Raw genomic sequence first — 15,819 nt, 5'->3', positions numbered from 1 at the left:
ATGAACTTCCGGAGATGGTGTAGATGGGGTTAGTAGCTGAAAATGTGATTGACGTTCAGTTCACTGAGTGGTGCAGGGATATTAAGAGGCTAAAAATAAATGGAGACCATTAAAAACATTGCAACTTCTTCATTTAACTTTCTTATTATATTCATTATATTAAAATGTTCATTTCTCATTATATTCTGTCTTTTATGCATTATCCTCACCCTGTGTATTACCCAATGTAAAGTCCGATATCACCTTGCAGTTGGTTAAGAAATTTGCTAATCCGGGTCTTATTATGAAATCTGAACACAACTCCTGTGTTTCTAGTGCTTCGTTTGACAATCGCCACTGATCTTCCAAACACATTAGTTCATGCTGGACATCAGAGTGAAGCCCAGCACACCATACACTTTCTTAACCAACCTATCAACTTGCACAGCAATGGAAGGACCCCTAAATCCATCTGTAGCGACACATACAAAATGCTGGAGGAACTCAGCAGGTCAGGCAGCATCTATGGAAAAGAGCAAACAGTCGACGATTTGGGCTGAGATCTTTCTTCAGAGATCCATCTGTCGCCCCTGTGTTGAGACATGAACTTACCGCCTTCCAACTCATGGACCACAGATGGCATTTAAGAACCAATCATGACTGTGACACAAGGTATGCTGCACTCAAGTTACTTCCACAGACAACAGTTTGATAAATAGCCAGGCTATCTGTATAAGTAGTGACACAGTGAAGTGAATAACAATATATTGGACACCAGGGAGCTCACCTAGTGGGCTTTGAAATAGTGTAATGAGCATATCTTTTAAACAAAATTGTGTGGATGAAATCTTCACAGCCTCAAGGCAGGCTAATACATTATCAATGGAAATGACAAATGGGCTAACCCACTGCTGTCTGTGATGTGCCTCCTCCCAAAGCTGAATTTCTCCACCATTACTTGACACTAGACCATAGAAAGATACAGATACAGGCTATTCAGCCCACAATATTGCTGCTGTCCATGATGCCAAATTAAAATAAACCAATCTGCCTGCGCATGATCTTTCATCGTGGCTATCCCTCGGGGTCGAGGATGATGGTCTTCGTTCTGTTGATCTACTTATGGGCTCTCAAGTGGCTTTTGAGTCCAATCTTGGCTTTGAAAGTTCTTCTGCATTCAGGACAGGTAGATCCAGATGGCAGATCTGGCTTTGGTTGTTGCTGCCTCTCTTTCCATTTTCTTCTCTTTTCTTCTAATTCTGCACACCTGTTGGCTTTGAAAGTTGCTGTTTCTTCTCGGGTGATGGCTTGCTAGAGTTTCCTGTCCTTGGCATTGGTTTCCCAATTGTTGATGTCATTTCTTCATGTTGGCTTTTAAGACGTCTTTGAATCTCTTCTGTTGTCTGCCTCTTTTACGTTTGCCTTCTTTAAGCTGGGAGTAGATGATTTGTTTTGGCAGACGTTTGCCTTTCATCTGAACAACATGACCGCTCCATCTTAGTTGGTTCTTGATGACGTGGGCTTCAATGCTTGTTGCTTTTGCTTCATTTAGCACACTAACATTGGTTTGTCCTCCCAAAGCTGAAGTTCTGCACCATTACTTGACACAAGATCATAGAAAGATACAGATACAGGCCATTCAGCCCACAATATTGCTGCTGTCCATGACGCCAAATTAAAATAAACCAATCGGCCTGCGCATGATCTTTATCCCTGCCTTTACAGAATCTAAATGCCTCTTAAACATCTACTTCCACCAACTCTTGGCAGCACAGCCCAAGCACCTACCACTCTCTGCATAAAAAAATCTTAACCCTGCATATTTCCTTTAAACCAGCCCCTCTTACCTTGAAGTTAAATTCTTGCATATTTGACATTTCCACCCGAGAGAAAGGTGTTGACTCTCCAAATGCTTGGAAAAACAGCCCTTCTAACAAATTGGTGAGTCGCACATTTGGTAGTGCACTCTAAGCAAAAGCTCAGAGCATCCTGTGACATTAGTGACAATGAGAATAAACTGCAGGTTTGACGGAAACTCTGTTAAGGTTGTTTGTGATGATGTCACATGAGCAGTGTGTACCACATGACCACCATTACAGAACACTGCTGTGACAAGTTTTCTTCAATGCTGTGTCAAAGTGTTCTACGGTTCCGATCACTGGTTTCAACACGTGCCCCACTTATTTTTATTACTTCTTTTATAGTAACAGCCCCGCAGTTTTTCTTGATTTAAAACTTGAAGGTAATGGGACAGAAGGAAGGAAAACACTGCAGATGTTGACAATACAAAAATTTCTGCCACCACCTGCAAGGAGTTTGCAGTTCTCCCTGTGACCACGTGTGTTTCCTCAGGGTGCTCCAGTTTCCTCCCATTATCCAAAGACCTATCGGTAGGTAGGTTACCTGGTCATTGTAAATTGTCCCTTGATAAGGCTAGGATTAAAATCGGTGGACTATGTGGCTCAAAGGGCCCAGAAGGGCCAACTCCACACTGTATCTCAATAAATAAATAAATGAGAGAGTTAATACAAGGGGAGATAGTTCTAAGGTGATTGGAGGGAAGTATAGACAGGATGTAGGAGGCATGTTTTTCACACAGTGTGTGATAGGTACGTGGAACGTCCTGCCAGGGCTGGAAAGGAAGGGGGAAAGACAGCAGTATAAAAAGATGGGGGAAGGAGAAGGATAGCAAGAAGATGATAGCTGAAGCCAGGTGGGTGGGAAAGGTAAGGGGCTGGAAAGGAAGGAATCTAATAGGAGATTAGAGTGGACCATAGGAGAAAGGGAAGGAGAAGGGATACTAGGAATGGTGATAAGCAGGTGAGAAGATGTAAGAGGCCAAAATGTAGAACAGAGGAAGAGGAAATGTGGAGAAAAATATATTTTTACCGGAAGGAGAAATCATTGTTCATGCCATTAGGTTGGAGGCTACCTGTATGGAATATGAGGAGTTTGTCCTCCACCCTGAGAGTGACCTCATTGTGGCACAAGAGGAGGCCATGGACAGACATGTTGGAATTGGAATAAGATTCGGAATTAAAATATTTGTCCACTGGGAAGTTCCACGTTTGGCAGATGGAGGGGAGGTGCTCAAAAAGTGGTCCCCCGGTTTATGACGGGTCTCACTAATGTAGAGGAGGCTGCATCAGGGAGAATTGGACACAATAGACGACCCCAGAAAATTTGTAGGTGAAGTGTTGCCTCACCTGGAAGGGCTATCTGGGGCCCTGAAAGGAGGTGAAGAAGGAGGTGAATTGGCAGGTATAGCAATCTAGCTGCTTGGAGGGATAAAGGCCAGAAAGGGTTTAATGGGAAAGGGAATCAGGGAGGGAATGACCCCCACAGAAAGGGGTAGAAGGGGAGCGATGGGGAGTAAAGATATGTTTGATGGTGGGATCCCTTTGGAGATGGTGGAAGTTGCAGAGAATGGTGTGATGGATGCAGAGGTTCATGGGGTGATAGGTGAGGATAAGAGGAACTCGATCCCTCTAAAGGCAATGAGAAGATGGGTGAGCATGGATGTCCGGGAATTGGAGAACATGCAGGTGAGGGCAGCATCAACGGTGGAGAAAGGGAAACCCCGTTCTTTAAAGAAAGAGAATATCTCAGGTTTCCTGGGATATCTCAGGTTTCTTGGAAGAAGATGCGGTGGAGACGAAGGAAATGAGATAAGGGAATAACATTTTTACAAGAGACAGAGTGGGAAGAGGTATAGTCAAGATAGCTGTGGGAATCAGTAGGTTTACAAAAGATGTTGGTAGATAGTTTGTCTCCAGAAATGGAGACAGACTAATTGAGAAAGGGGATGGAGGTGTCAGAAAATATCTAATAGTCTTATGGACTTTTTTGTGCTTTTCTTGCATACTGTTCATTCAATGCATTGAGGTAGAACAAGATAAAACAATAGCAATGTAGAATATAGTGCCACAGGTACAGAGATAGTGCAGTGCAGGTAAACATTAAAGTGCAAGATCACATTGAGGTAGATCGTAAGATCAAGAGTTCCTTCCAGTATGTTTTTAAAAAATAACAAAGGAAGGGATTTGCTTTACCACTTTAGATCAGGCCAGCTTTTCCCCGCCTCCATCTGCCTTTAGTCTTTCAAACACTAATCCAAATAACTCATATTTTATATCCCTTAATCCTTAACTACAGGGTGTCCCAATGCATATTGTTGCCATCAGGAAGAAGGTACTGGAGACTCATGTCCCACACCACCATTCAAGTGTATAACAACTGGACAGAAGCCTGGTAGTAGGACAATCGATGGGGCCAGCCTCTGGAATTTAGATGCTCTAACTCTCTGGAATATGGGTAGCTGGCACGACTCCTTTAAAAATTTAGGCCCACCCCACTAATTGGTGGCCATGTTTTGGCACTAGGATTTTAATATTTAAAGAGCACCTGAACTGAGGTTCGGGGGTCAATCGTCAGCTCAACTTCGGATTCTCATCTAGCTCTAGAACCCTGTCTTCGCTTCGGTCTCGTATCGTGTCTCGATCCTAATCTTGGATACTCCAGCACTTGGGTCCGAACCATTCTCACCTAGGTTTGTCAGCACAGTTTCTTGCAGTCAGGTGAAGATCAGTTGCCATATCAAGTTATTATGCATGCAGATTGGATAAAAATTGGTCATGGACAACTGGGATATGCCAAATTTCTTTAGCGGCATGAAGAATTACAGGAATTGGTGAACTTCCTTGACCATGACATCAACGTGGTTGGACCAGGCCAGACTATTGTTGATGTTTACTCCAAGGAACACGAAGCTCTCAAACAAGGTACTGATTCACAGAAGGACTGGGAGACCAGCACCACTACACTACCGTGGTGTCCCACAGCAGCTTAGCAGTTAGCGCAATGCTATTACAGTTCAGGGAACTTGCAGCTCGGAGTTCAAATCTGGTGCCGTCTTTAAGGAGTTGGTACATTCTCCCTGTGACCACGTGGATTTCCACCGAAAGTAGGTTAGCAGGTTAAAATAAATATTGTCAATCTGTATCTCTCTAACAGTTTCATCGTACTGGATTACCTGGTGATTGTCACTTTGCTGCATAGTGACACAGCTGATAGAGCCCTGCCTCATTGCACAGAGACCCGGCTTGAATCCTGACCTCAGGTTTTGCACATTATCCCTGTGACTGCGTACATTCCCTTCCTCATCCTAAAGACATATGGTTTGGTTGGTTAATTGCCCACTGTGAATGTCCCCAGAACAGCAGATTCTGGAGAGGATCTGACAAAAATGTTGGGAGAGAACAAAATCAGTGCATCGAGAGGATTGGCATAAATGGGTGGCTTATGGCTGACATAGACTCAGTGGGCTAAGAGCTCATTGTCCATACTTTACAAATAAAACAATGTCATTTGGCTTGGTATTTGTATGGAAAACATAGAAATAAAGGAAAATTCACAGTGCATAGAAAAAATTTTGGCAGAGGATTTGACATGGCTGGAGCCAAAGCCAAAATTGAAAAGGCTGTAAATTCCGAGGTCTGTGTCTGCGCATGAGACCACAAGATCTGACAGCTGGATTTGGGCCGTTTAGCTCATCAAGTCTGCTCCACCATTCCGTCATGGCTGATTATCTTTACAGCCTCATTCTCGCACCTCCTTGTAACCCCTGGCACCTCTACCAATCGAGAATCTATCGATTTCTGCCTTAAATATAGACTTAAAGATAAAGATTAAACATTACCTTTATTTATCATATGTACATCAAAACATACAGCAAAATGTGTCATTTGGGTCAATGGCAAACGGTCTAAAAATATGCTGAGGGACGGCCTGGAGGTGTCACCATGATTCCAGCGCCAGCATAGCATGTCTGCAACTCATTATCCCCAACCTGTACATATTTGGAAAGTAGGAGGAAACCCATGTGGTCACTGGGGAGAACATACAAACTCCTGCCAGACAGCAATGGGAATTGAACACTGGTCACTGGTGCTGTAGTAGTATATTATGCTAGCCACTACACTACCACGCCATCCCATGATTTGGCACCAAATTTCATAACTTGAGACCCTCCGGCTGAAGAAAGTCTGCTTCATCTCAGTTTTAAAGAGACACCCCTCTATTCTGGAGCTGTGCCCTTAGAACCTAGACTCTCCTACTAATGGAAACATCCTTGGGCATTTGAACCTCATTACAGTGTTGTCTTTTACCTTGCAAAGATTTGAATGTAATTTTGTTTAATTAGGTCCTCAGGCCAAAATGTTCATTGCACACAAAAGCATTTATCACCAGCTAAAACAGCGAGGGAACTATTGAGATAAACATATTAGAAATATTAAAGTCTATCTTGTTCCGGTTAACATATTCCAACATTACGTTGGCGGTATTTCAAAAGTTCAAAGTTCAAAGTAAATTCGTTATCAAAGTACTTACATGTCACCAGAGATTCATTTTCTTGCAGGCATTCACAGTAGAACCAATGAAAAACTACACACAAACACAAACTGACAAGCAACCAATGTACAGAAGAAGATAAACTGTGCAAATATAAAATAAAACAAATATTAAATAAATAAATATTACTGAGAATATGAGTTGTAGAGACTTTGAAAGCTCTTTGAAAGTGAATCAGTCGGTTATGGAATCAGTATTGAGATGAGTGAGCTATCCAGGCTGATTCATTGAAGGGTAATAACTGTTCCTGAATCTGGTGGTGTGGGGCCTGAGTCTCCAGTACCACCTTCATTGGGACACCCTGTAGTCAAGGATTAAGGGATATAAAATATGAGTTATTTGGATTAGTGTTTGAAAAACTAAAGGCGGATGGAGGTGGGGAAAAGCTGACCTGATCTAAAGTGGTAAAGCTAATCCCTTCCTTTGTTATTTTTTCACAACATACTGGAAGGAACATGTCAAACAAAGGTGTGTGCGCTATACAGACACAGCATGGAGCCAAAGCTCAGTTTGTTGAGGTCTGCATAACCATTCACAGAGCAGGTGGATTAACAAAGGGACACGACTAGTACTGCGGTATCCATGGTAATTACAGCTTCATTCCAAGGAGTCCTTTAATGAAATAGAAACAACTTCAGTGACTTTAGAGAAAGAAGACACCACAGTGTGCAGGACAAAGAAAGCAAACTCTGCTTTCCTATCAAAATTTTGAAATGCAAACAAATGAAATACAAAAATAAAACACTGCAGATTACAGAAATCAGAAATAATTTGTTTTAGAAGTACTGGCACTATTCAGCAGTCAGACAGCATCAGCATCTGTAGAGAGGGAAGCAGAGTTATATTTCAGGATGATGACCTTTATTATTATTATTATTATTAGCAAAATCAAACTATCCATTAATTGTTTAATATGCTTTTCATTTTAATTAGTACTCAGATGAAACAGTTCAGGACCATACAATAAATAACACTAATGAAAATCTAGCATATATTTCCTTAATCATTTCTTTGCTCCTGTGCTTGCTTCTCACTCCTTATATCGTTCTCGATTTGTTTCAGCTTTTCTTTCTTTCCACTGCAGTCTTTGGTCTCTCTTTTGTGCATAGCAAACTCACTTTTTCATTCTTTGTTTCTTTTTGATACATCCGCCTCTCTCCTTCAGTGTCCATCTGACAAATAAAGTTAACCATTATATTTTGGTTATCAGTAAAGCAGAGGTCGATAGGTTCTTGATTAGTAAGGGCATCAAAGGTTGTAGGGAGAAGGCAAGAGATTGGGGTTGAGAGGGATAATAAATCAGTCATGATTGAATGCTGAAGCAGACTCAATGGGCTAAATAGCTTATTTCTCCTCCTACGTCATAATAAGAATGTGTTACGTTAGCTATTAATGAGCACCAATAAAGTCATAGTTGTTATATTTCCTGAGAAGTTTTAATCCATGTAGACACAAATGTTAAAGATTAACAAATAATCTACTGGAGCAACTCAGTGGTTGAGCATCACCTGTGGAGGGGGTGCGAGAAGTTGTCAATGTTGTTCCTACAAGAGGAGAGGCTGTACTTGATTTGGTATTGGGAAAGGATCCTGGTCAGGTGTCAGATCTCTCAGTAGGAGAGCATTTTGATCATAATTCTATCTCCTTTACAATAGCATTAGAGAGAGATAGGAACAGATGAGTTAGAAAGTGTTTAATTGGAGTAAGGGGAATTACGAGGCTATCAGGCAGGAACTTGGAAGCTTAAATTGGGAACAGATGTTCTCAGGGAAAGGTACGGAAGAAATGTGGCAAATGTTCAGGGGATATTTGTGTGGAGTTCTGCATAGGTACGTTCCAATGAGACAGGGAAGTTATGGTAGGGTACAGGAACCGTGGTCTACAGAGGCTGTAGTAAATCTAGTCAAGAAGGAAAGAAAAGCTTACGAAAGGTTCAGAGAGCTAGGTAATGTTAGAGACATAGAAGATTATAAGGCTAACAGGAAGGAGCTCAAGAAGGAAATTAGGAGATCCAGAAGGGGCCATGAGAAGGCCTTGGTGGGCAGGATTAAGGAAAACCCCAAGGCATTCTACAAGTATGTGAAGAGCAAGAGGATAATACATGAAAGAATCGGACCTATCAAGTGTGACAGTGGGAAAGTGTGTACGGAAACGGAGGAAATAGCAGGGGTACGTAATGAATACTTTACTTCGGTATTCACTATGGAAAAGGATCTTGGTGATTGTAGTGATGACTTGCAACTTGAAAAGCTTGAGCATGTAGATATCAAGAAAGAGGATGTGCTGGAGCTTTTGAAAAGCATCGTTGGATAAGTTGCCGAGACCAGGTGAGATGTACCCCAGGCTACTGTGGGAGGCGAGGGAGGAGATTGCTGAGCCTCTGGCAATGATCTTTGCATCATCAATGGGGACGGGAGAGGTTCCGGAGGACTGGAGGGTTGCGGATGTTGATCCCTTATTCAAGAAAGGGAGCAGAGATAGCCCAGGAAATTATAGACCAGTAAGTCTTATTTCAGTGGTTGGTAAGTTGATGGAGAAGATCCTGAGAGGCAGGATTTATGAATATTTGGAGAGGTATAATATGATTAGGAATAGTCCGCATGGCTTTGTCAAGGGCAGGTCATGCCTTACGAGCCTGATTGAATTTCTTGAGGATGTGACTAAACACATTGATGAAGGAAGAGCAGTAGATGTAGTGTATATGGATTTCAGCAAGGCATTTGATAAGGCACGCATTGCAAGGCCAATTGAGAAAGTAAGGAGGCATGGGATCCAAGGGGACATTGCTTTGTGGATCCAGAACTGGCTTGCCCACAGAAGGCAAAGAGTGGTTGTAAATGGGTCATATTCTGCATGGAGGTTGGTGACCAGTGGTGTGCATCAGGTGTCTGTTCTAGGATCCTTACTCTTCGTGATTTTTATAAATGACCTGGATAAGGAAGTGGAGGGATGGGTTAGTTAGTTTGCTGATGACACAAAGGTTGGGAGTGTTGTTGATAGTGTGGAGGGCTGTCAGAGGTTACAGCGGGACATTGATAGGATGCAGAACTGGGCAGATAAGTGGCAGATGGAGTTCAACCCAGATAAGTGTGAAGTGGTTCCTTTTGGTAGGTCAAATATGACGGCAGAATATAATATAATAAGACTCTTAGCAGTGTGGAGGATCAGAGGGATCTTGGGGTCTTAGTCCATCGGACACTCAAAGCAGCTGCGCAGGTTGGCTCTGTGATTAAGAAGGCATATGGAGTATTGGCCTTCATCAATCGTGGAATTGAATTTAGGAGCCAAGAGATAATGTTGCAGCTATATAGGACCCTGGTCAGACACCACCTGGAGTACTGTGCTCAGTTCTGGTCACGTCACCACAGAAAGGATGTGGAAACCATAGAAAGGGTGCAGAGGAGATTTACAAGGATGTTGCCTGGATTGGGGAGCATGCCTTATGAAAACAGGTTGAGTGAACTCAGCCTTTTCTCCTTGGAGCGACGGAGGATGAGAGGTGACCTGATAGAGGTGTATAAGATGATGAGGGACATTGATCATGTGGATAGTCAGAGGCTTTTTCCCAGGGCTGAAATGGTTGCCACAAGAAGACACAGGTTTAAGGTGCTGTGGAGTAGGTAGAGAGGAGATGTCAGGGGTAAGTTTTTTACACAGAGAGTGGTGAGTGCATGGAATGGGTTGCCGGCAACGGTGGTGAAGGTGGATACTATAGGGTCTTTTAAGAGACTTTTGGATAGGTACATGGAGCTTAGAAAAATAGAGGGCTATAGGTAACCCTAGTAATTTCTGAGGTAGGGACATGTTCGGCACAACTTTGTGGGCCAAAGGGCCTGTATTGTGCTGTAGGTTTTTTATGTTTCTATCTTCCCATGTTTCAGGTCAAACCCCTGGGTAAATTGATTACTTGTGTTGTGATTGTGATCAAAGTCACCGGAGAGACACGGTACCTGGTGAAATAGAAGTCCTTATTCATCATAGCAAGCTGACATTCTTCTGGAGTTCCTCTTGGTAGAGTCTCACAAACTGAAAGGTACATCACATTTTATAGCCTTAAGATCAATAGTAACAGTAAGTGACTCAATACAATTTTAACAGTTACAATGATGTTGTTTACTTTAGTTTGATAATGCTCCCTTTCAATTGCGTATCTACAGTGGGAAACACTTCTGAATGTTCAAATACCATTGCTGGGACAAACTAATTGACATGATAATATCAGTCTGATCTGCAAGCTTCCCTGAAGTTGCTCAGAATGGTGCGAATTACTTAAATCTATAATTGCTTGGATTGATTCAGGCCTATTAACATAACCCCATTGTCTTAATATTTGGCTGATACATATGCAAATATCCCATAGTCACCCTTTTTCAAACTATTTCTCTTAGGAACACGAGAAAGTCTGTAGTTGCTGGAAATCCAAAGCAGCACATAAGAAACGCTGGAGGAACTCAGCAGGCCAGGCAGCATCTCTAGAAAAGAGTAAACAGTTAATGTTTAAAACTGAGACCCTTCATCAGTGGCCTGATGAAGGGTCTCGGCCTGCAACATCAAAAGCCATTTCGCTTAGACTGTGGGCCAGCCTATGTTCCACAGACAGAATTTTTTATTTGCAAAGGTATGCTTTTAACTTCAATTTACTGCTTGCAATTTACAACCCACATTAAGAACTGAAAACTGGTTCTTCTTTAAATTAATATAAGAACATAAGACATTGGAGCAGAAATAAGCTATTCAGCCCATCGAGGCTACTCTGCCATTCCATCATGGCTGATCCCAGATCCCACTAAACCCCCATATACCTGCTCTCTTGCCATATCTCTTGATGCCCCGACCAGACAGGAATTTATCAATTTCCGCTTCGAATATACCCATGGACTTGGCCTCCACCACAGTTTCTGGCAGAGCAGTCCATAGATTTACCACACTTTGGCTAAAAAAATTCCTCCTTACCTCTGTTCTAAAGGGTCGTCCCTCAATTTTGAGGCTATTCCCTCCAGTTCTGGACTCCCCCATCATAGGAAACATCCTCTCCACATCCACCCTATCTAGTCCTTTCAAAATTCGATAGGTTTCATTGAGATCCCTCCACATTCTTGTAAATTCCAGTGAGTACAGGCCCAAAGCTGCCAAACTCTCCTCTTATGTTAACCCCTTCATTCCTGGAATCATCCTTGTGAATCTTCTCTGGACTCGCCCCAAAGAGAACATATCCTTTCTGAGATATGGAGCCCAAAACTGTTGACAATACTCCAAGTGCGGCCTGACTAGTGTCTTATAAAGCCTCAACATTATCTCCTTGCTTCTATATTCTATTCCTCTTGAAATAAATGCCAACATTGCATTTGCCTTCTTTATCACAGACACAACTTGTAAATTAACCTTCCGGGAGTCTTGCATGAGGATTCCCAATCCCTTTCCACCTCTGATGTTTGAATTTTCTCCTTATTTAGATAATAGTCTGCACTTTTGTTTTTTTACCAAAATGCATTTTCATACATTTCCCAACATTGTATTCCATCTGCCACTTTTTTGCCCATTCTTCCAAATTGTTTAAGTCCTACTACAATCGCATTGCTTCCTCAGCACTACCTACCCCTCCACCTATCTTTGTATCATCTGTAAACTTTGCTACAGAGCCAGCAATTCCATTATCTAAATTACTGACAACCAATGTGAAAAGTAGCAGTCCCAAAACTGACTCCTGAGGAACTCTACTAGTCACTGGCAGCCAACCAAAAAAGCCCCCCATTATTCCCACCCACTGCCTCCTGCCTGTCAGCCATTCCTTGATCCATGCCAATATCTTTCCTGTAATGCCACGGGATTTTACCTTGTTAAGCAGCTTCTGTGTGGCACCTTATCATATGCCTTCTGAAAATCTAAGTAAATGATAACCACTGTCTCTCTTTTGTCCACCCTGTTTGTTACTTCCTCAAATGAAAAACTCTAACGGATTTGTCAGGCTGGATTTCCCTTTACAGAAACCATGCTGACTTTGACTTATTTTATCATTAGTCTCCCAAGTACACCAAAACCTCATCCCTAATAACAGGCTCCAGAACTTTCGCAACCACTGAGGTTAGGCTAACTGGCCTATAATTTCCTTTCTTTTGCCTGCTTCCCTTCTTAAAGAGTGCAATGACATTTGCAATTTTCCAGTCCTCCATAACTATGCCAGAATCAAGTAATTCTTGCAAGATCATATACACTGCATCTGCTCTCTTTTCAGCAACCACTTTCAGGACTCGGAGATGTAGTCCATCTGGTCCAGGTTTCACCCACCTTAAGAATTTGCCTAGCACTTTTCCCTTTATAATAGTAATGGCACTCACTCCTGCTCCCTGACACTCACAGACCTCTGGCACACTGCTAATGTCTTCCACAGTGAAGACAGATGCAAAGTACTTATTAAGTTCATCCACCATTTCTTTGTTCCCCATTACTACTTCACCGGTTTCATTTCCCAGTGGTCCAATATCAGCTCTCACCTCCTTTTTACTCTTTATATAACTGAAAAAGCTTCCAGTGTCCTACCTTTCATTACTGGCTTGTTTGGCCTCATATTTCATCTTTTCACTTCTCGTGGCTTTTTTTAGTTGTCGTTTGTTGGATTTTAAAAACGTCCCAATCATTCAACTTCTCCCTCACTTTTGCTACATTATATGCCTTTCCCTTGGCTTTTATGCTGTCCTTAACTTTGTCAACCATGGTTCCCTACCCCTACCATTTGAGAATAACTTCTTCTTCTGTGGAACATATCTATCCTGCACCTTGTGAACTATTCCTAGAAATTTCAGCCATCCCTATTCTGCCGTCATCCCCAGCAGTATCCCCCTCCAATCCACCTGGGCAAGCTCCTCTCTCATGCCCCTGAAATTACCTTCATCCCATTGTGATACTGATACATGTGACTTATGCTTCTCCCTCTCAAATTTTAGTATGAATTCAATCATATTATGAACACTGTCTCCTAAGGGTTCCTTTACCTTAAGCTCCCTCATAAAATCTGGACTTTTACACAATATCCAATCTAAAATAACCTTTCCCTGAGAAGGCTCAAGCACAAGCCACCTTGTAGGGATTCAACAAATTCCCTCTCTTGCGATCTGACACCAACCTGATTTTCCCCAATCTCCTCGCATATTGAAGTCCTCATTACAATTGTGACACTACCCTATTACTTACCCTTTCCAGCTGCCTTTTTGCAGTCTCAGCCTCAGATCTAGGCTACTATTTGGAGGCCTATATATTATTCCCATAACGTCTTTTTTTACCTTTGCAGTTTCTTAACTCCAGCCACAAAGATTCAACGTTCTCTGACACTATACCACCTCTTTCTAAAAATGTAGTTCCATCTTTTACCAACAGAGCCACACCACTACCTGTGCCTTCCTGTCTGTCCTTTGGATACAAAGTATATCCTTTGATATTATGCTCCCAATTATAACCTTCCTTCAGCCACAACTCAGTGACGTCCACAACGTCATACCAACCAATCTCTAATTGTGCCACGAGTGCATCCACTTTATTCTGAATACTACATGCATTTGAATTCAGCACCTTTAGTCCTGCATTCTTCACCCTTTTGAATTTTGCCTCTGTGGTACAATATAACTCTTTGCACTGTCTGCTTTCTTACCCAATCATTGACTTGTCCTTCCTTACATTCATATTACAGCCATCATCTACTTGTAAATCTACTGGCTCATCCTCAGTTCTATCATACGGTTTCCCATCCTCCTGCCATATTAGCTTAAACCACTCCCAACATCTTTAGCAAACCTGCCAACAAGGAATATCTGCTGGTGAAGAGCTTTACAAAGCGGGACATTTTTTGGTGGGAGGCTTTGACTGGAGTACCGTGCAGGTGCAATGGAATCATCCCTGTGCAGTTCCGATGAAGAGCTTTAAAAAACAGGAAATTTTTCAGCAGGAGTCTCTGATTGGAGTACTGTGCAAATGAAACAGATGTGTTCCCGTGCAGGTCTGGTGAAGAGCTTTAAAAAACCCAGTCTCTATAAAAGAGAGGTATTGCCTAGCAGAGAGGTTATCATGGTAGTGATTGTCGTTGGAGTAGTCTGAATCAGAGTAGTAAAGCTTTGGCTAAACAATGCTTCAGCAAGAACAGACAGAGGCAAAATAAGTAGGTAAGTTCATTCCTTATTTTATGAAAAGATGCAGACAGTGCAAAGAGTTTTTTTTCTTATTCAGGAGAATAGGAGGTATGTCTGCTGAGCCAGTGTTCTGTTGTTTGTGTCAGATTTGGGATTTCTGGGCAACTACTAGCCTCCCCGGTAGCTACATCTTCACTGGGTGTTTCGAGATGCAGCTGCTTTGAGACTGGGTTAAGGAACTGGAGCTGCAGCTCGACGACCTTCAGCTTGTTTGGGAAAGTGAAGCAGTGATAGACATGAGCTACAGATAGATTGTCACCCTAAGGCCACAGGAGACAGATAATGGGTAACTGTCAGGAGAGGGAGGAGAGAACGGCAGATAGTGTAGAGCACCCCTGTGGCCATCCCCCTCAACAATAAGTACTCCATTTTGAGTACTATTGCAGGGGGACAACCTACCTGGGAGAAGCAACAACAGCCATGCCTCTGGCACTGAGTCTGGCCCTGTGGCTCAGAAGGGCAGGAAACTGAAGAGGATGGCAGCAGTAATAGGGGACTCTATAGGAAGGGGGACAGATAAGTAATTCTGTGCATGCAAAAAGCAAACAGGGATAGTAGTTTGTCTCCCACATGCCAGGGTCCATGATGCTTCTGAACGCGTCCACAATATTCTGCAAAGGAAGGGTGAGGTCCTGAAAACAGAATATAGTGAGTTAGGAAGGAGGCTGAGAAACAGGACCTCAAGGGTCGTAGCATTCCACAGTAAAGGTATCCTTAAGGCAAGATGACACAACCATGGCTAACAAGAGAAGTCAAAGACAACATAAAAGCCAAAATGAGGGCATATAATGGAGCAAAAATTAGTGGGAAGTCAAAGCATTGGGAAGCTCTTAAAAACCAACAGAAAGCAACTAAAAAAAGTCATTAAGAAGGTAATGATGGAATAAGAAAGTAAGCTAGCCAATAATGTTCAAGATACCATAAGTTCCTTCAGATACATAAAGTGCAAAAGAGAGTGAGAGTGGATGTCAAACCACTGGAAAATGGTGATGGAGAGATAGCAATGAGGTACAAGGAAATGGCAGATGAAATGAATAAGTATTTTGCATGTATTCACTGTGGAAGACACTAGCTGCATGGTGGAAGTTCCAGAGTGCCAGGGGTCAGAAGTGCGTGAACTTACCTTAAATAGGGATTAAGTTCTTGGGAAACTGAAAGGTCTGAAGGTAGATAAATCACCTGGGCTAGATGATGTGCACCCCAGGATTCTGAAAGAAGTGGCTGAAGAGATTGTGGAGGCATTAGCAATGAC

The sequence above is a fragment of the Mobula birostris genome, chromosome 4 (genome assembly GCF_030028105.1).
Source record: "Mobula birostris isolate sMobBir1 chromosome 4, sMobBir1.hap1, whole genome shotgun sequence".
Classification (NCBI taxonomy): domain Eukaryota; kingdom Metazoa; phylum Chordata; class Chondrichthyes; order Myliobatiformes; family Myliobatidae; genus Mobula; species Mobula birostris.
Note: the sequence above shows the minus strand (reverse complement) of the source record.